The sequence below is a fragment of the Lucilia sericata genome, unplaced genomic scaffold, assembly GCF_015586225.1.
Source record: "Lucilia sericata isolate MDLA Ls3-8-SP2 unplaced genomic scaffold, ASM1558622v1 Contig001034F_arrow, whole genome shotgun sequence".
In the NCBI taxonomy this organism is placed as follows: domain Eukaryota; kingdom Metazoa; phylum Arthropoda; class Insecta; order Diptera; family Calliphoridae; genus Lucilia; species Lucilia sericata.
This window is the reverse complement of record NW_023995015.1, coordinates 5,031-26,947: the sequence shown is the minus strand read 5'-3', so window position 1 is coordinate 26,947 and position 21,917 is coordinate 5,031. Positions and strand designations below refer to the sequence as shown.

Genomic DNA, 21,917 nt, shown 5'->3' with positions numbered 1-21,917 from the left:
TATGTACATGTGTTGTGAGTGGATTTGCTTATAATGTTTAAGTATTTTTGTGATATAAAAGGTTATGACCTTGTCAAAACAATGTTTTATATGTATTTTATACTTGAGTATGTAACTGTGTGAGTGTATGCTAACAGCACTCTTACACTCACAAATAAATATCCTGTTGTTTGGGTAGGTTGTCCCAAACTAGTGTTTATTACATATATTTAGGATTATCCACTATTCACTACGGTTATGTATTGACTTATCAATACATAACTTCTAATATTTATAATAACAGTGGTGAATAAAAGTGAATGTGACTACTATTTAGATTATTTAGGGACACCAAAGTGGCAAATGACTTTCCCCTACATCAGTTGGGGAAACCAAAATGTAGATTAACTACCGTTTACTTTGCAAATGTTTCAAATCACCCAAATTTAGAAAAAAAATCCAACGATACATAAGCTCCTTCTAAAACTGCAGGGTCCTGACGAAGTTATAGCTTCATATACAGTCGTTTTTTTGCAGTAAAATTTTCCAAGGATTTTATTGTGCAACAGTCAGTCGTCGTTTTATTATTCATTCATTCATTCAGCTAGCCAGCCAGCCAGTCAGTCAGTTAGTTTGACGGTGGCTGCACAAATATACAATTGTTTATATAATTTTGACCTGCCAAAAGCAACAAGGAATATTCAAAGAAAGGCGTAGAGAGAGAGAAAAAAAGAAGAATGAAACGGAGGTGGAAGTAAGGGAAACTATTAATATATTGCATGAATACAAGACCATATAAAATATGCAAATTCCTTGTTGTTAGTAAGAATAATAAATATTAATGTTGATTTTACCATTAGTAAGAAATTTGTAATAATGGATTTACAACAGAGAACATCTGAGCTAAATATAGTTAGATGATTCTTTAATAAAGTTAAATTGTAATTGTTATTGGAATATTATATGTATATTAGGGAGTTGTTTTAGTATGTTAATACGACTTAATTATTCGAAATCATTTTGATCAATATTAATTGATTTCTATTAAAATTCTGTATAAATTATGCTTCAATTTCAACTAGTAAGAGATAGTTTGTGTCGTTTAGAAGTTTTGTACCGTTAAAGTTTAGAGACCAAGAATTGGAGACATTACTTCATTGGGAGTTTCAAATTTCAAAACGTTTGGGGGCAATGGGAGACCTTGCCGGATAATTTTGCATGTCAATATGTTGCTTAAACGTTAAATAAAGGAAATAGTTTTTAGACCAAATCATTTATTGTGATCCATTAACATAACACGAAATGCCAGCAAAGCCCAATCGACACCAAGCGGTGTTCTGAATTTGGTGGCACCAAAAGCCTTCTATCTATTAAGAACTTTTGAAATCTGTCCAAATCATCACAGGTCTGGCCAAGTACAGTTTAAACGGAGTGCAATCTATTTTAAAAGAAGTAGTTGGAAAGTTTCTCCTCTTCCGCCTTATAGTACAGGCCTTACCCCTTCTCACTGCTATTTGCTTCGACAGATCAAGAACTCTCTCTCTCTCTGGCAAATGATTCCATTCACAACGTGTTATTTGAATTTGATTTGATTAGTTCTAGGACTCAAAAGAGTATCTTACTTACTTATCTTACTCAGCAAAAACTTAGGTTATATGGTAATGAGTTAAGAAGCAAATAAACATGTTTCAAATCGCTTACAAATAAGCACATAAGTAAGGACTTAAAAAAAGGTAGTGAAAAAGTAGCCGACACGAAATACGAACCGTGGTCTCTCGGAAATAAAGTGAAAAAACTTTAAAAAAGTTCTTACTATGTACATGATTATGTATAAGTCATTATTAGAATACTTAGAAAAAATGCAGTCAGTATGAGTAGCCATTGACAAGTAAGTGATTGTGTGAGCATAAGTCATTACCAAATTTTTGGTGGGAGTGTATAGTCCCTCTTTAATTTAAACAACGACAACTATATTAAGTACAAAATATTTATTCATCATTTTTATACCCTACCCCACTATAGTGGGAAGGGTATTATGCGTTTGTGATTAATGTTTGTAACACCCAAAAATATTGGTCCTACACCCACCTGAGTCGTTTTGCCTATGTCCGTCCCTCCGTCTGTCCGTCTTTGAGTTCATATAAACCTTGTGTGCACTCTACAGGTCGCAATTGTCAAGATATAGGGCTTTTGAGCTCATAAATATGTTAAATGTTCTTGTATTACTTCAAAAATAGGCAAAACTTAGTTTTGTATAAGTCTTAATGATACTGCTGATTACCGAAATAATCGGGCCTCATTTGACCCTGTCCCCCATACTAAGTCCCCTTCAGAAAATGACTTGATGCTCAAAATTCATTTGTAGACACTAATATCACGATGATATTATACATAAATAACTGATGTAGACGTAAATCTCTCTACCAAAAATTATAAGGAAAGGACTATGTTAACCTCCCGCACCCATATAACCCCTCTTTTAGAAAATCTCTTTTTTGTCAACAAATTATGAAAATACTTCTGAATTAAGGTAGAAATGAAATTAAATACTTTATTATTAAAAAAATAATCTAAATTTGTAACATAGTCACTGGTGTTGGGTATCATATGATCGGCCATGTCCGACTATAAAATCTAACTTGTTTAATAACGGCAAATGCTAAAACATTTCGGTTTTTAAATTTAAGCCTAGACTAGAAAGTAGCAAAATGTTTCCCCCAGTTTTCTTTTATGCCAAAAAGCAATCAGTTAATTACTTTTTTCTAACTTTTACTTTTATGAATTTAAGTAAAAAAAAGTTTTTTTATTGTACCCCTTAAAATAACAAACATTTTACAATAATAAATATATTTCTAGTAAAAGCGGTGCTAATTAGCAAGATCTTAGTATTCTAGAGTAATTTATATAAAAATGGTTCCTAGAAGAAATCAACGACCGTTTCCAGTGGTTTATGTTTAAGGGTTAAGAAAATTGTAAAGCAAACAAATTATTTTGAAAATAACAAAAATATAAAAATTTATATTTATTTCTCATAAACAAAATTTCAATTTAACCAATATTCCAACAACAACAAACCAACAGCTGGTTTTTTATTTTTTTCCAAAATGTGTATGTACAATGAAGTGAAGGATGTGGCAAATATGCCAAAAATGGCAACAAGCAGACATCCACGTAAGCCATAAAGGTCATTCAAGGTAAATTTACAAAAATTTAGCTACTCTGTTAAATTTTATACAAAAACTAAAAAAAAAAAAAAAAAAAACAGAAAAACAAAACCTAAAATGTTGCATAACAAAATTGAATTTTCCAAAGAGTAAAATCAAAATAAAATTACAAAAAAAACTTCATTTATTTGGTTTATAAATATAAAAGCTAAATATTTAATTTGCAGCAAAATTATTACAATTTATGGTAAATATGAATAAAAAAATTTAATGAATAACAAATATTTATTTAAAACTACAAAACACCTAAAGGTATTTTAAACTATAAATAATATATTTTACTACATACTAAATATAAATAAAATGAAACGTAGAGATGTACTGCATAAGTCTAAATGACGAAATACCATTTATGCGATTTTTAACATATAAATGTCAAGTTTTTTTCTTTATATAAAACTTGAGGGTATTTTCTTCTTATCCTTTTGTTTTAATTTAGTTGGTAATCGTGACAGGGTTTTTAACGGTTTATGACCTTTTTCGCACCACAAACAATAATGAATTATTTGCTCACGGAATTAACAAAAGTTGGGAAAAAATACCTGTTCAATATGAACTTTTTGTGAAAAAAAAGAAATAGAAACTTCTGTTATTGTTTTTTGCCTTAATTTTTCACTTAAATCCTTTTCTTTATTAGAAGGTTAAATATTGATTTTATTACTAGACGATGGAAAAAGGAAAACAAAGTGTATTTATATTTTTGTTAAATTTTTTGTGAATTTATAGTAGTTGGGTGCTCAAAATTAGCAAAATTACAAAATGAATAGTTTGAGAAGATATGGAGTCATGGCCATAGAATTTGATAGTATCGTAATATGTTAAGAAAAAATTTTAGGTCAGAATTTTTGTTAAAGACTTTAAAAATATTCTCTGGGAATTATCTTTGTTTTAATAATTTGTGCATCGCAAATTTATTTATTAGAATGTTATCACCTAAAAAAGTATATTTTCGTAAATTTAAAGTGTATTTCAAAATACAGCCATATAATGGACTTAGGTCTTTATAGATTGATTCTTTCGTCACTTATTACCAAGGGAGCATATGGCTTCCACAAAGCATCTCTGCAGTTTCCTTGATCCCTAAAGATTCCTCTCTAGAGCCATCCTTGTTATACTATTAGGAGTATTCTGATGGTTCAATCCATCCCTATTTTCTGCGTTTTTTATATTTGCTTGGGTTCCTCGTTGACAAAGTTCCAAAGATCTGTGCTGTTGATGTTATTGTTCAGTTCAGACTGTGCAGTTCGCTCTCAACATTTTCTGCATGACTGATGGGCACACACAGAAAAAATTATCAGTAGTTTATTTTTAATTAACATGTTTTTCTCTTTCTTTAGTTTTAATTTAAGCAATTTTTTATTTGTCTTAATTATCTCGTTGTTTAAAATCTAAGTTTACAAATTTGATTAAATTTTTAATTGATTCAATTAATTTTTTAATTGATTGAAAAAAATCTTCTGGCCAACTTTTCTATTTTAGTTTTTTTTTTAAATATTTTATTTTGATTTCTTATGCTAACAATGTTTATAATTCTTAAGTAGTCAATACGATTTTAGGCATATAATATTCAAGTTTCCTGACAATTTATAAAACACTTTATATGTTAAAATTTGACAATAAAGTGATATTTTTTGTATATGCTCAACGCATTGTTAAAGGTCAATCATTCCTTTAACATTGTGAGTAATCAGTTAATAATTTGGTTGTTTTAATCATCAACTTAATTGGTTTTTAATACATTTTCTACCAAACTAATTAATTTGATTAATAAATTAATAAAAATTAGATTTTATTTTTATTAAATATTTAATTTATACAATTAATGAATTAATCAATTTTAAATTTTGTCTCAATTATTGGTATTAATTGTTCTGATAAATTCGTTATTTGGAAAAAAAAAGTATTTTTTAATTTTTTTACAAATTTGATAATTGATATCATCATTTTGGTGATAGGTGCAAAACTTGCTTGATACAATTATTTTGATAATTGAAACATATTTTTAGTTTTTTCTGTGCACTGATACTACATGTCTCTACGTGTAGTTGTCAAATCAAGAGATACTATTTGTGGATGTGTGTTATGGAGTTGGCGAGACCACATTTCAGTATATTCTACTTCCTGTCGAGGACTGCTTCATTTTTTATATTGAAGATTGCTTCGGCTGCTGTGACACAGACATTAGACAACTCGACAACTTGAGCAATGTACTTTTTTATATGGACTTCATGTACAGTACATCAGGAACTATACAAACAGACGGACAAAGCTAGGTACAATTAAAATTGTATAAGAACTCAATACCACGACAAAATCAATATGTATATTCCCATCATAAAACAAGATAATTAGTTGAAAAATGAGCATTATTTTGGGCTTCGTCTTAAGGTCGCAATTAAGGGACTAAAAGTCATTATTAATTCAATACACGCCAATTTTTTACAAATATCTTGTTTATTGGGATTTCTATGACTTCAAATGCTACTAAATTTCTATAGACAATTAAATTTCCAACATTTTAGTCTTTTTGCATTAGTTATTTTCAAACTATAGCGGATCATTGTTTGCACTGATATTTTCAAACCCTGATACAGATGGCACCTATAACTTTGTCACCATTTATGCTTTATTCATAAGTTGTTACACTATTGTATGCTTTATCTCTGAATCACTTGATGACCCTAAGAGTCAGTCTATACATACAAAAAACTCGTATGGTCCAAATTTTATCAAAATATCTTGAAAATTGTGGCCTGTATCTTGCGCACAAAGTTTACATGGCAGCTAGCCAGCCGGACAGACGGACGGACATGTCTTAATCGACTCAGAAAGTGATTCTGAGTCGATCGGTATACTTTAAGGTGGGTGTAGGACCAAAATTTTCTTAAGTTATTTTTAGTCCAAAAGACGACCTTTAGTTTATTCATTATAAGGGACATATACATAAATTCCAAAATAATTTAAAAAATTCTGAAATGGACAAAACCAAATATTAAACTACATATTTGTTAAACATTTTTCTGTATGAGCTAAAAATTATGACAATTTTGACACCTAATTCGTTAAAAAGCAAATAATATACCTATCAAGCATACAAAAATAATTTTGTGGACCAAAAACACTCTCCAAAGAACATTTTAACTATTTTTCACATAATAAGCTCAAAAAAGGTACTTTTTGAGACATATTTCAAAAAAAAAAAAAAAATTAGATATTTTTTTCACAAATTATACTGAGGTGAGGATTTTCTATCGCTGGAAGGAAATGAGGACCATTCAAAAAAAGTATTTTTTATTTTTTTTTGGTGTTCCGTATTCCTACATGATAAGGATAACATGCTGTGCTATGTATGGGTCACTCTAATTTTCATTTTCATATAGAGAGTATTTCTTTCTGTTTTGATTACACAGGCCGTCAAAAAGAGACCAAATTATACTTTTGTAGAGGATTGAGCCGCGCTGAATCCAAAACTATTCTCTATCACATGTGGAATTCGAGATATCGTGCCCTGAAGTTTAAAAAAACGCTATTTTGTCCCTTTTGATACGTTATAACAGCGCCAACACAGCCTTAATTATGAAATGTTTTATGCCATCTGAAGGTCTATTCAGTCAAATTTTAAATAAAGGTTTAACATCTGACATATCTTCTTTCATTTTCGAGATATCTTCGGATTCAGATTTGGATTCATAGAAACTCAATCCTTTAGAAAATTTTACATTGGTCTCTGGGTTTAAAAATTTGTCAACCTGTGTTATCTAAAAAATATACTTTAGAGATCCAAAATAAGTGGATTTTACAATTTTTAAATCGAATATCATTGACTGAACCACTTGAAAATTAACGGAAAATTATTTTATATTTAAATAATGTAGTCATAAGCAATATATAATAAAGTTAATTTGGAAGCTACAGTAAGTAATAAAAGTTCACAGACGAGTAAATAATTGATAAATAATCTTGACAGTTTCCGAATTTATTTAGTTTATAAGATTCTATGGTAAAATGTCATTTATTTTAAAAGTTGCGATTCTGCTAAAATAGTTATATCTCACTCGCATGCTATTATTGTAACCACTTCTATTTATATTTTATTTTAGACTAAACACATAAATACACATTTTTATATAATACTTGTGAATTTTTTCCGTTTTTTCGTTCCTCTTATATTTTTTTCAAAAGCAGACACAAAAAGTCACGCATACATAAACACTGTCAGTCAACCTTTCATGCAACACAAGTACAACACCGTGTTTTTTTAGTTAAAAGCAGCAACAACAAAAAAATTTTGAAGAAGGAGTAAAAGCAGTTGCTGGCAAATGTACAAGTATAATTAGGAGTGAGTGTGTGTGTTAGAATCCTGCCATCATTTCGTTTTATATTTATAAAAAAAGTAGAAAAAAGGATAAAAATAATTCAATCTAAAAAAAAGAGAATGAGTATATTTTTTTCTTCTTGCCTTCAATTAAAGGGGTGTACAACGTTGTTGCTGTTAGTATGCTGTAGACACACCAATTGTTGTAGTTGTTTTTTATTATTTTTTGTTGCTATTGCTGTTGCTTTAATTTATCTTTGCGGACTTAACAAAAATTTTTTAGAAACATATTCTTTTTTGTTTTTTTATATGTACTAGGTTTCTGGTTATCTTTATTTAAAACTTTTTTTTTTCAAAAATACATTTTTATGGAAATTTTTTAACGTAACACACTTTTTAACAACTAGACTTTGATTTATATTTTTATAAATATTTTAGAGAATTATCTTTAAAGTCTTAAAAAATATAGAAAACTTCTTGTTTTTAAGGTTATTTCACTTAACACACGCCTACCATAACATTAAATTTTATTACCGTTATTTCCGTTTAAACAAACATTTTAATATAATTTAATTTCAGAAAAAAACTTATTTTAAAGAATTTTTTTCTTATGTTTTATAAATTTTCTTTAATTTTTATTCAATGATTGCTTGTTTGTTTTTGTAATTAGAAATATTTCTTTTAATTTAAATTTTCTTTAAATAGTTTCATTCTTCCGTTTGTTCCAAAGGACACGTTTAATTTGTTACGAAATCTAAATTCAAACTGAAAAGCTTTTTTCATATATTTTCTTAAACCAACTTTAACGCAACAGTCATTGACAAGGATCTAAGCTTTTTTCGCTTACGTCTTTATTGTTGAGAGAGACAGAGAGAAAAAGTGACAAATTTTTGTTATTTAAGAGTAAATTGTGGGTGTTCTGTGTGGTGTTTAAAGAGAGTTTGTTGTTTTACGAAATTGTTGCATATTTACCGGCATTTTATTTATGTTTTTGTATTGTATGTAATAAGGGGTTGGTTGTGAAAGAGTATGAGAGAGTGTGTGTATTTTTTTGTGACAATTGTTTATTTTAAAATCATTAACTATTGATCTAGAGAAAAATTTCGTCACTGTATCTTTTAGTGTAGAAAGAAATATATGTAAATTTTATTTATTTTTGGATGGTGAGCTACAGGATTTCATAGGTTACTTTAGTCGTATTGATGTATTATGAACACGTCATAAATGTGTCGGAAACTTTGAAACACTTATACCAGATAGAATGTCATGGTCAATCGGAATCCGTTGCTGCACGAATGGCTCTAAATTAGGGGTCAAAGCTGACCTAGGGTTTTAGATTGAAGTCACAGAAACGAAAATATACTGCCGTTTACCGGTGGCGTGTCATAATGTCCATAGACCTTATGACACACCATAAAGCGACATAATGTCCACTTACATTATGTCACTTTTTAACAGAAATGTATCGGAAAATTTGTTTAGAATATAAGAAAGGGACACTCTTATCCCGAAAAGAATTGCTCCTAAATTTGGTGTATGTTTCATTTTGGAATGCTTTTAAAAAGTGTACTGGATAGATGGCCTTCGACCGGGCGCACCATGGGGTATTTCGAATACTGGTTTTTTTGTTAAATGGACCCTTTGAAACCCTTTACTTACATAATAGCATTTTAAGTCATTTTTTTTAACATGATGATGTCATTGTCACGTAAGTACATAACACAAACGATTACAAGTAATTAGAAAAAGTAGGCATTTTAAATCGGATGTAAAAACGTATACAGCTTCCATATCTTCACTGGCGAGATGTCTAATGAATTAGAAAATATTTATATAACACATTATTAGTAAGACCTTATTAGACTACTTCTATGTAATCCAGGCAATATGCAGGAGTCATTGAAAAGTATGTTGTAAGGTAAGTAATTACAATTGAAAGCCATTACCTAGTTTTTGCTGGAATAATATGTATTCTGAGTGGATTTACAGGATTTCGGGAACACCTATACAAAATTGGACGTGAAGATTCAGACTAATATAGAGCACCTAGAGAGGATAGTGAAATTCTGGGCAACTTTGTCAGGCCTTCTTCGAAATAAGATCCAAATATCTTGGAAGTGATATTATTACGAATATAACATTCCTCACTAACACTGATAAGAAAATTCTTAGGAATTTCGTCCAGAAGACTGAGTTTCTAAACATCGGACGATAATATATTCAGTGCATACCATATAAGATGTTTTTTCTATTTCACCAACAAATTTTTTTCCAAGAAAAGAAGCGCACAACAGACCCGATAGTGGCCTAGGTGTGTTTTTTCGAATTCGATGTATCAACCTATTCGAACGTATTATACAACCTACACAATTTCGGAAAATCTAATGCATATTTGTATCAAACTTTCGAAAAGGTCTAACGACAACTAACCTCGTTAAATTGTGTAGGGTACAAAAATAATTTTATTCCACGAATGACTGATTAAATTGGTTTTCTATTAAGTTTAAGTTATATAAAAATAAACAAACTAAATGCTTCATTTAAGCATTATTACGAAAAAACAGGAAAAACTCAAATTCAAGAGTTAAATTTCCTCTTCTAATACTCTTTAGGACACAATATTATTTTGAAGAGACTTACTTAAGTATTACAATGTAAAATAAACTTACATAACAGAAATGTTCTTATGTTATAAACAGCGTAAAGTTTTTATTATTCACAGAAAGTCTTAATGAAAGCTTTAAGAAGTTATGTTAACCGTTTGCAAAACAACAGGAAATTGATGCAGCTGTTAACAGAGAGGTGAGTTTTCGTGATAAAGCTTTTTAATAAAGAACGGTTAAAAGAAAATTTATTTTAAATTAAGATTTGAAATGAAAACTTTAGTTTTGTGCATAGATTTTAACAACAATTAAACTAATTAACCACAACAGACTCATTAGCCAGACAAAGTTTATAGTTCTGCAAGGCAACAAGGACTCTTAGCGTTATTTATTTCACAGAAAAGAAAATCTGAAATTTCAACTTGACTTTAATGGAGGAGAAAACTTTTAAAGAAAATGCAAAAACTAAAATAAACAACTCGTGCATGAATACAGCAAGATGGTGGTAATTTCTTCCTTTTTTTATCTTTATTTCCACATTCTTCCCAAGTTTTTCAAAAAATAAAAAGGAAAATTACATTAAAGTATACATCAGGTTTTCATTTGGCTGGTAACTGGTTCATTTAGCCAAAATAGCAACAAAAACAACAATAGAGAGAAAGCAAAAAAATAACAACTAAAAATACAACTGTCAGTTTAAGTTAATGTAATCAGTTTAAAGTTGCAAGAACAAAAAAATATATATATAAAAAATAACTACTTCCAACAAATGAGCAACAAGGAAAGTATGGAAACATGTATTGCATGGACGAATGGCTAAAAAGGAAAAAGTGAAAAATAGAAAATAAAAGTTTTTTTTTTTTGCTGTACTTTTGGTGTTTTTAATATGACGTTAATTAGCATGCAAGCGGATATAACAGTTAAGTGTCAAGTAATTATAAGTAACTGTACTTGACTTTAAATTATATATGTATATGGACTGGCACACAGACATAATGTACAATTATAGGTTTCTTTGGAAATTGTTGTTTAAATAGTTAAACTTTTGAAAAATTGCAGTTTTTAAATCAGTGGATTTTTAAAAAGCTAATTTTAATAATAAACAAAGGAGAATTTAAGACTCTGTTTGGAGCATTTAAGAAACAGAACTTAAAAGAAAAGTCCTTTTAAAACTTATGAGAATGTATAATCAGTCGTTGATTGATATTATGACACTTTTGAAAGTGTATGATCCGACAAAAAAGCAAACAAAAATGTTGCTGTTTTTTTGTTGGGAGTTAGGTGAAACAATGAACTGACTTTAACCACTTTCAATAGGATTCGTCTTTGGATCGATTCTCCTAAAATTATCTTCAAAATTGCGGCCTGAAGTTTGGTTACAGGATTTACATTGACGGACAGACATTGAAGTCGAAGTGCTTTAAGTAAGTACCCGCCATGTTGGCCTATCTCACGGTGGTCTTTTTCAACCACTGGGTGAGCTTTGTGACGACTCGCCAATGCCCTTTCAATCCTCAATGAAGAAATCAGGTGGCAATTTCTGTACATGGCTAAAGCCGGTCCATGTACAAGCACTTTGCTCAAGTGTTCGAGCTATCCAATCTCTAACCATTGCTGCCCCGTTGCTTAACTTCCGAGATGATCACTTCCGTTTACAACCACGCAGATGGGATGGCCTCTGTTGATTCGGCAATAGCACCTAAAGACGTAATCTGTAGACCGAAGTACGAATCCATCAAATAAGCCGAGACTTTGTTCTTACTCACAGGGACACACTGTGGTAATTCTGGTATGAACAGAGTTTACTCTGAACATACCTGGACAAGGAAGGAAAATTTAATGGTACCACTTGTTTATGATACCTTTCATCCATCATCATTCAACCCAGCACACTTCTCATTTATCCGATTCATTCATAAGAGAAAAACGGATAGACAGACAGACATACAGACATACAGACAGACAGACAGACAGACAGACAGACAGACAGACAGACAGACATACATACAGACAGACAGACAGACAGACAGACAGACAGACAGACGGACATACATACATACCGAAAAATATTCTAAGCCGATTGGTTTATCCGAGTATACTTTCTAACTGGTGTCTATTGAAAATCTTTACAGAATTTTAATAGATGCAAATCTTCCATAGAAACTTTTAAAAGTGGAATTTTAATAAGAGAAAGATAATTTAAAGAGAAATATAAAAGATTTTTATAAATATTTAATTAAAATTTAAAAATTTAACATATTCTCTAAAAATTTTAGTTTAAATTTAGTCTATAGCACAATTAACACCTTTTTCACAATGTATAAAAAAGTGTTATAAAAATGGTTTCGGTTTAAAATAAATATATATAAATATAAAAATAAATCACTATTAGAAAAATTATTTTGAATATTTCCCCCAATATAAACCCATAAATCTATAAACTTTTTAGTTAAATCTAACAAGTCTATATCTATAATTAACGATGCTTAACAACAAAATTTCGATTCATTTTTAGTTTTGCTTTATTTCTATATTTGTTTCATTTAATTTTGGTTTTTTTTTTTTTTTTTTTTTTTTTGTTTTTTTGTTTTGCTTATTCACACCTTTTACTTAAAATTTTCTAAACAATTAATTAATGTCTAAATTGTTTTGATTAAATGAAAAGTCTGCTAAAACAAAATTCAACGGAAAGTTTTTTATTTTCAATTTTCTGCTATTGAAAGGAACAAAATATAAAATAGACAAAACCTGTTAATATATGGATGTAGAGACAATTTTTTCTATAGAAAATTATAACAGGAGAAAGACATTCTTTTGGAAATCTTAATAGAAGCAACATTTTCTAAAGAAAATGTCAGGTTAGGTTGATAGGAGGATGTATCTACATCAAATCTGAAGAAATACACCTAGGCCACTATCATGCCTGTTGTGCGCTCCTTTTCATGGAAATGTTTGTTGATAAAACTAAAAACCTTATATAGTATTCACGATGTTCAGAAACTCAGTTTCCTGGACGTATTTCCTAAGAACTTTTAAATCTGCGTTTGTGAGGGATGTTATAATATCACTTCCAAGATATTTGGATCTAATTTCGGCGAAAGCCTGACAGTGACAAAGAAAGTGCTCCAAAGTTTCACTGTTCTCTCTGCATGCTCTGAATTTGTCTGAATCCGCACGTTCAATTTTGTATACGGTCTTAGATTAAATCAATATATTCAAAGTTTCCGACATATTAAGTGCCGCTTCATATCTTATAAATGTTTCATTGGTGGTATATCTAGCTTCGTTTCCAAAGCCTTGGTGGACGTAGTACTAATGGCTCAACTGATACCCAAGCAGCATGCACGCTGTACTCTTTGTAGTAGTTTGATATTAGACTTTTTGTCTAAAGAAGTCTGCCTGATTATTGAGGTCTAAGCAAGAATTGGCCTACTTACACTTTTATAAAGTCAATGTGTCATAAGAGGACTAAGACGACATGATTCTATGGTTCTCCTACATAGCGCCCAGAACCGATGTGCCTTGTTGATCCTATCCTCTTTGTGGTGTCTCCATTTCAACTTCTGGTCAAGGATTACTCCTAAGTACTTAAATCTGTCTGTCACCGGTATCTTCAGTATATTTAGAAATTGTTGTATTTCTTGTGAAAAGACATATTTCAGATTGAGGCCTCTCGGTTAAGCCCAGCTGAAGGCTGTATTTAGAGCCTGTTCAGCTCTTCTATACAAGTAATTTGGATCCTTCCCCTTAGAAGTATAAAGACATCGCCTGCCCATAAGCCCAAACTTATCAGCAAGTACAAATGCACAGACAATTTTTACTCAATATCTTACATCGTTTTAATACCTAATATCTTACCACTACCAAATACTAAAATAATCTTGTATCTATTTCCATTTAAATTAATCATTCTATTAAATTTTCTTAACAAGTCTAATAATACTTTCATACACATTACGAAATTAAAAATTTATCATTATTAATTCTCTAATATAAACAAAACACTGACCTCGTTCATTTGTTTCGGTCAGATTTTAAATATTTAACAAAATAATGTTTTGTTTTTCTTTATATATTCTAAACAATAAGAAAATTAGACAGTTACATTTATCCACCATAACTCTTGAACGCATGATATCTAATTTAACATTAAATGTATTTGAAAATTGCTCAAGTGTTCATTGATTTGACATTTTATGGTGAATCTTTGTGTTTTGTTGATTATTCAAAGTGCTTGACCGACAACAACAGTGTCTGTTTGTTTTGTAAGTCTACTTGTCGGTCTTTGAATGTTTGTTTAAAATTTGTCATATTAATAAATGTTTAACATTCATTATAATTTCATAGCATGAATTTAAAGAGAACAAAAATTTAATAATTTATATGATAATTTAGACAGGCAAGTGGCACGTGTTGACAAGATATAAAAATAAATATTTTATATATTTTATTTTCTGTAAATTCCTAAAATAAATAAATCAAGAAAGTGCATTATCAGGTAGTAGAAAGCATAAAACACCCCATGGTTAAATAGATAAAATAGAAATCTAACATATGAAAATTAAATCTTAACATATGAAAAATTTTCTATAGAAAATCTTAACAGATGAAAAATTTTCTATAGAAAATCTTAACAGATGAAAAATTTTCTATAGAAAATCTTAACAGATGAAAAATTTTCTATAGAAAATCTTAACAGATGAAAAATTTTCTATAGAAAATCTTAACAGATGAAAAATTTTCTATAGAAAATCTTAACAGATGAAAAATTTTCTATAGAAAATCTTAACAGATGAAAAATTTTCTATAGAAAATCTTAACAGATGAAAAATTTTCTATAGAAAATCTTAACAGATGAAAAATTTTCTATAGAAAATCTTAACAGATGAAAAATTTTCTATAGAAAATCTTAACAGATGAAAAATTTTCTATAGAAAATCTTAACAGATGAAAAATTTTCTATAGAAAATCTTAACAGATGAAAAATTTTCTATAGAAAATCTTAACAGATGAAAAATTTTCTATAGAAAATCTTAACAGATGAAAAATTTTCTATAGAAAATCTTAACAGATGAAAAAATTTCTATAGAAAATCTTAACAGATGAAAAAATTTCTATAGAAAATCTTAACAGATCCCCACATAATTATAGACGTTGGTTTTACACACATACCAAGAAAATCATTATTTGATGCGTACGTACTGTGAGTACTAACGAACACGAGACCCAGGTTCGTGTTATGTGTCGCGTAAGACAAAGAACTTTTTAACGCTTTATTTGTAAGTACTTATTCATGTACTTATATATAAGCAAGCGAGGTAAATACTTGCTTTCAATATTATCGATGTGTTAAAAAAATAAAATTAGCTAGATTTTAAATATAGTTGTTGCTTTTTAATTCATATTTCTTCCACACTGTATATAACCACCAATATGCACTCAATACATCTGCATTAACAACTCAATTTTAATGCCAATGACTCTCAAAGCATTATTAAAATCTCTCTGAGATGAGTATTAAAATTTAATGAAAATCATCGTTTAATCTCATTAATATCTGTTCAATATTTCAATTTAAAATTTTATTTATAAATATTGCACATGCAACGTCAACATGTTTGGCCACAGACTGCTAAGAAATATCATAAAAATATATAATACACAAAAATAACAAGAAAACTCACAAGCTGCAATACAAAAGTAACACCACCATTAGCCAAAATAAAAACTAACAAAAATTAGAACATTTCTTTGAGGAAAATAAAATTTAATGAGGAAATCAAAAATATATAAAAACACATTGTTGCTTTTTGTTAAATATAGAAAGAATTTAAATAAATACCTGTTGTTTTTCTAAGAATTGTAGCAACAATTTAAATATATTTTTTATTACTTAATTTATAGCTTTAAAGTAAACAATTTTTCATTAGAATGAATTTAATGATTAATTCTAGCTTTTTTCTAAATAATTATATTTTTATAATTTTTTAAATACTTCTTTTACACTTTTTTCCACTGCTTTAAAAACTCATTTAAAAATCTCCCACTGTTTAATATGTATGTCTAAATATTTGGTAAATATTTTTGCTTATTTTTCTTTCTAAATAATATTTTTTTTTATATGCAGCAGCTTTACTTATTTATTTAAAAAAGTAATAATAAATCAAACTCTTTTTTTGTACTCTTTTTTAATTTTATTTAATTTTTCCTTTTGCTTTTTCGTTTGTTTCCGTATTACGTTCAAATTTGCATTATTTTCCCCGTTTTTCGCTACTGAAAACTCAACATGTCGTGTTCTAGACGCGGATGTGAACATCTGCGAACTGAATAGTGTAAATAGCAAATGTGGCGGTAAAGACTCTCTTTTGGCAAATAAATTGTTAAAAAATATTGTATAAAATAAAAAATTAAATAAACGACCTGTAGTCGAAAAACGAACAGCAGAAACAGCAACAGAATGTGTAAAATACAATAAAGCAGTAGCAGCAATAAGAGAAAAACCAACTATAAAAATGCCGGGTACAAATGAAATTCTTGATATTATTTTAATAATCTTTGCTGCACAGTGGGGTGGAAAGGCATACCAAGATGGCGGAAGGCTTTCTAAAGAAAATATTTAAGATTTTTAATAGTTCAAGTTCAGTTCTAGTTCAGTTCCAGTTCAGTTCTAGTTCAGTTCTAGTTCAGTTCTAGTTCAGTTCTAGTTCAGTTCTAGTTCAGTTCTAGTTTAGTTCTAGTTCAGTTCTAGTTCAGTTCTAGTTCAGTTCTAGTTCAGTTCTAGTTCAGTTCTAGTTCAGTTCTAGTTCAGTTCTAGTTCAGTTCTAGTTCAGTTCTAGTTCAGTTCTAGTTCAGTTCTAGTTCAGTTCTAGTTCAGTTCTAGTTCAGTTCTAGTTCAGTTCTAGTTCAGTTCTAGTTCAGTTCTAGTTCAGTTCTAGTTCAGTTCTAGTTCAGTTCTAGTTCAGTTCTAGTTCAGTTCTAGTTCAGTTCTAGTTCAGTTCTAGTTCTAGTTCAGTTCTAGTTCAGTTCTAGTTCAGTTCTAGTTCAGTTCTAGTGCAGTTCTAGTTCAGTTCTATTTCAGTTCTATTTCAGTTCTAGTTCAGTTCTAGTTCAGTTCTAGTTCAGTTCTAGTTCAGTTCTAGTTCAGTTCTAGTTCAGTTCTAGTTCAGTTCTAGTTCTAGTTCAAACTTATGAACTTTTTCTTCAAATTCAAAGTTCTGGCAGGCTCTTTTTTGAACATTAAATATTTATATATATCTTAATATAAAAAGAATACCGTAAAACTAAATTTGAATCTATCAAACCCACTGTACACTGCCAATAGATATCAAATACAAACATAAAATTTTCAAAGAGTGGCAACTAAACAATTGTTTAAACAACAAAAACAAACAAAAATAATTTTCTATATCAAAAAAGCAGAAAAAAACAACAAATCGAGGAAAAATTAAATTATTATCTAAATAAATTTGTTTTAATGATGTGAGTCATTTCATATACAGAACCGCACAACAAAAAAACTACACATAGACACACAACAACAAGTACAAACTTTATAAAATCTTTTGTTTTTATTTTTATGGGTTTTTATCCCAGTGTTTTCTTCAATTCAACATTCCCGCATACATATTTATTTATGTCGGTATATACATTTTTTGCTGTTATAAATTGCAAGATCTTCTGTCTGTAGCTATTGTACATATGTATATCGACCAACTACAATGTGCTAAAATAAATAGCGCAATTTCTGACTTTGGGTTTTTGTTTTATGGTGGGTATCATCAAAAAAGATGTATATTGTTTTTGTCATTCCGTTTGTAACACATCGAAATATTGGTCACAGACCTTCAAAAGTATATATATTCTGGGTCCGTCTGTCCGTCTGTCTGTTAAAAGCACGATAGAGTCCGAACGAGAAAAGCTAAGAGTTGAAATTTTGCATAAATATTTTTTATTGATGCAGTTTGTTTGATATTGAAAATGGGCCATATCGGTCCATGTTTTCGCATAGCCCCCATACAAGTGGCCCACCGAAAAACAGTGTAAACAGTCATAGATTGTTTAAAAACATAAGTATGTCAATGAAATTCTTCATAAACAAGTTTTATATGAGCCAAAAACTCCCTACAAAATTTTACGAGAATCGGTCCATAAGGTCCCTCTCAGAAAACGTCTATAACAAACGTCATAAATATCTGTGCAAAATTTTTTGGAAATCGGCCCATAACTGACCCTACCCCCATATAAGCTCCCTTTAAGAAAATGACTTTAACTCTTACAACATGCTTTAAAATGATAGTAAAGCACCGAAATTCAACGTAAATAAGTTTTTGGGGAACTAAAATATCTCCCCAATATTTTATGAAGATCGGCCCATATTTGACCCAACACCCCATATAAGGTCCCCTTCAGAAAATGGCTATAACTTTCATTACTGGCTAAAAAAGTATAACATAGAGATGAAATTCGACACACTTAGGTTTCATGCGAGTGAAAATGTCTCTACCAAATTTTATATGGATCGGTCCATAACTGACCCTACCCTCCACATAAGGTCCGTTTTAAAAAACGACTTTAACGAATACTAGCTTAAAAATACAAGTATAGCAATGAAATTTGAAATAAGTAAATCTCTTACGAGCAAAATACTCTCTACCAAATTTTATGTGGATCGGTCCATAATTGACCCTACCTCCCATATTAGGCCCACTTCAGATAATTACTTTAACGCCAAAACCTAAAAAACTTTTATAGGAACGTAAATCAACCTACCGCATTTCATGCGGAAAGAGTCGGGAATTGATATTCGATGTAAACATATTTTATATGAACCAAAATCGGTCTAAAAAATTTATGAAAAGGTCCCATGTATCGTCTCATATAAGGTCCCCCTCAGTAAATTTGATAAGTAATATCAACCTGATGTTTATAGGAGAGCATTCCTTTTAGGGCATAAGGTTTGATGGTGGGAATATAAGATACATGTTCAATTTAAACGTGTTTTAACGAAGTTATAAGCGATTTTAGTTTCTTCAAGGTTTCCGACCAAAATATCGATTTTTGAAGGGAAATATGAGTGATCACAAAATAAGCTTATTTTTCAATTTAAACGTGTTTTAACGAAGTTATAAGCGATTTTAGTTTTATCAGGGTTTTCGACCAAAATATCGATTTTTTATGGAGAATATATGTGATCACAAAATAAGCTTATTTTTCAATTTAAACGTGTTTTAACGAAGTTATAAGCGATTTTAGTTTCTTCAAGGTTTTCGACCAATATATCGATTTTTGATGGAGAATATAAGAGTTCACAAAATAAGCTTATTTTTCAATTTAAACGTGTTTTAATTTAATTCAAAGTTTTCGACCTGTATATAGATTTTTGATGGCGAATATAAGTGATCACAAAATAAGCTTATTTTTCAATTTAAACGTGTTTTAACGAAGTTATAAGCGATTTTTTTGACCAAAATATCGATTTTTGATGGAGAATATAAGTGATCACAAAATAAGCTTATTTTTGAATTTAAACGTGTTTTAACGAAGATTTTTTGAAGAGAAATATGAGTGATCACAAAATAAGCTTATTTTTTAATTTAAACGTGTTTTAACGAAGTTATAAGCGTTTTTAGCTTTATCAGGGATTTCGACCAAAATATCGATTTTTGATGGCGAATATAAGTGATCACAAAATAAGCTTATTTTTCAATTTAAACGTGTTTTAAGGAAGATATAAGCGATTTTAGTTTCTTCAAGGTTTTCGACCAAAATATTGATTTTTGAAGGAAAATATGAGAGTTCACAAAATAAACTTATTTTTCAATTTAAACGTGTTTTAACGAAGTTATAAGCGATTTTAGTTTCCTCAAAGTTTTCGACCAAAATAACGATTTTTGAAGGAAAATGAGTGATCACAAAATAAGCCTATTTTTCAATTTAAACGTGTTTTAACGAAGTTATAAGCGTTTTTAGCTTTATCAGGGTTTTCGACCAAAATATCGATTTTTGAAGGGAAATATGAGTGATCACAAAATAAGCTTATTTTTCAATTTAAACGTGTTTTAACGAAGTTATAAGCGATTTTAGTTTCTTCAAGGTTTTCGACCAAAATATCGATTTCTGAAGGGAAATATGAGTGACCACAAAATAAGCTTATTTTTCAATTTAAACGTGTTTTAACGAAGTTATAAGCGATTTTAATTTTATCAGGGTTTTCGACCAAAATATCGACTTTTTGACAGGAAATATGAGTGATCACAAAATAAGCTTATTTTTAAATTTAAACGTGTTTTAAGGAAGATATAACCGATTTTAGTTTCTTCAAGGTTTTTGACCAAAATATTGATTTTTGAAGGGAAATATGAGTGATCACAAAATAAGCCTATTTTTATACCCTACACCACTTTAGTGGGGAGGGTATATTGGATTTGTGCTGATGTTTGTAACATACAAAAATATTCGTCCTAGACCCACCTTAAAGTATACCAATCGGCTTAGAATCGTTTTCTGAGTCGATTAAGCTATGTCCGTCCGTCCGTCCGTCTGGCTGGCTGGCTGGCTGGCCATGTAAACCTTGTGCGCAAGCTACAGGTCGCAATTTTCAAGGTAATTGGATGAAATTTGGCACGCACGTTTTATTTGACCCAAGGACGAAGCCTATTGAAAATGGTTACAATCAGTCCATTATTTCACCTAGCCCCCATAGAACAGAACCCCCCGAAAATGGCTTCTGAGCTCATAATTATGTTAAATATACAGATATATCGATAAAATACGGCACAACTAAGTTTTATAGAAGTCTTGATGACTCTGCCAAATTTCATAAAGATCGGGCCCCATTTGACCCTAGCTCCCATACAAAGTCCCCTTCAGAAAATTACTTGAATGTCCCAAATTAACTTATATACACAAATATCGCGATGAAATTCAGCACAATAAAATATTATGTAAATATAAATATATTCATATATTCATATATCGGGCTTGGTCCATATTTGCCCCTAGCCCCCATATAAAGCCTCTTTCAGAAAATTAGTTTTTCATCCATAAATTGCTTATATGTATCGGAACAAGGGAATATTGAAGATAAATGCTTTATTATGAAAAATAAATCACATTTAATATTCATAACTGGTGTAGGGTATCATATGGTCGGCCACGCCCGACTATACTTTCTTACTTGTTCAATTTAAACGTGTTTTAACGAAGTTATAAGCGTTTTTAGCTTTATCAGGGTTTTCGACCAAAATATCGATTTTTGAAGGGAAATATGAGTGATCACAAAATAAGCTTATTTTTCAATTTAAACGTGTTTTAACGAAGTTAATAAGCGTTTTTAGCTTTATCAGGGTTTTCGACCAAAATATCGATTTTTGAAGGGAAATATGAGTGATCACAAAATAAGCTTATTTTTCAATTTAAACGTGCTTTAACGAAGTTATAAGCGATTTTATTTCTTCAAGGTTTTCGACCAAAATATCGATTTCTGAAAGGAAATATGAGTGATCACAAAATAAGCTTATTTTTCAATTTAAACGAGTTTTAACAAAGTTATAAGCGATTTTAAATTCTTCAAAGTTTTCGACCAATATATCGATTTTTGATGGAGAATATAAGTGATCACAAAATAAGCTTACTTTTTAATTTAAACGTGTTTTAACGAAGTTATAGGGTAGAAGGGGGACCATATGCCATTTTTTTTTTTGGAGGCGACCTCAAATTAAAACCACAATACATATTCTTAATTTTTTTCTTGGTTTGGATACTTAGATATGTTGGCTTTAGTTTTATCCCTTTCAA

General features: G+C 29.7%; 1 protein-coding gene across 1 annotated transcript in view; it reads right to left on the bottom strand.

The window, feature by feature from the left end:
* The window catches only part of LOC119609675 (frequenin-1-like), a 73,890-nt gene extending 57,397 nt beyond the window's left edge, over positions 1–16,493 (bottom strand). Inside the window, exon 1 of the mRNA XM_037964547.1 lies at positions 15,964–16,493. The gene's annotated coding sequence lies outside the window, so the exon portion shown is untranslated. The remainder of the gene's footprint in view (positions 1–15,963) is intronic.
* Positions 16,494–21,917: the final 5,424 nt, after the last annotated feature.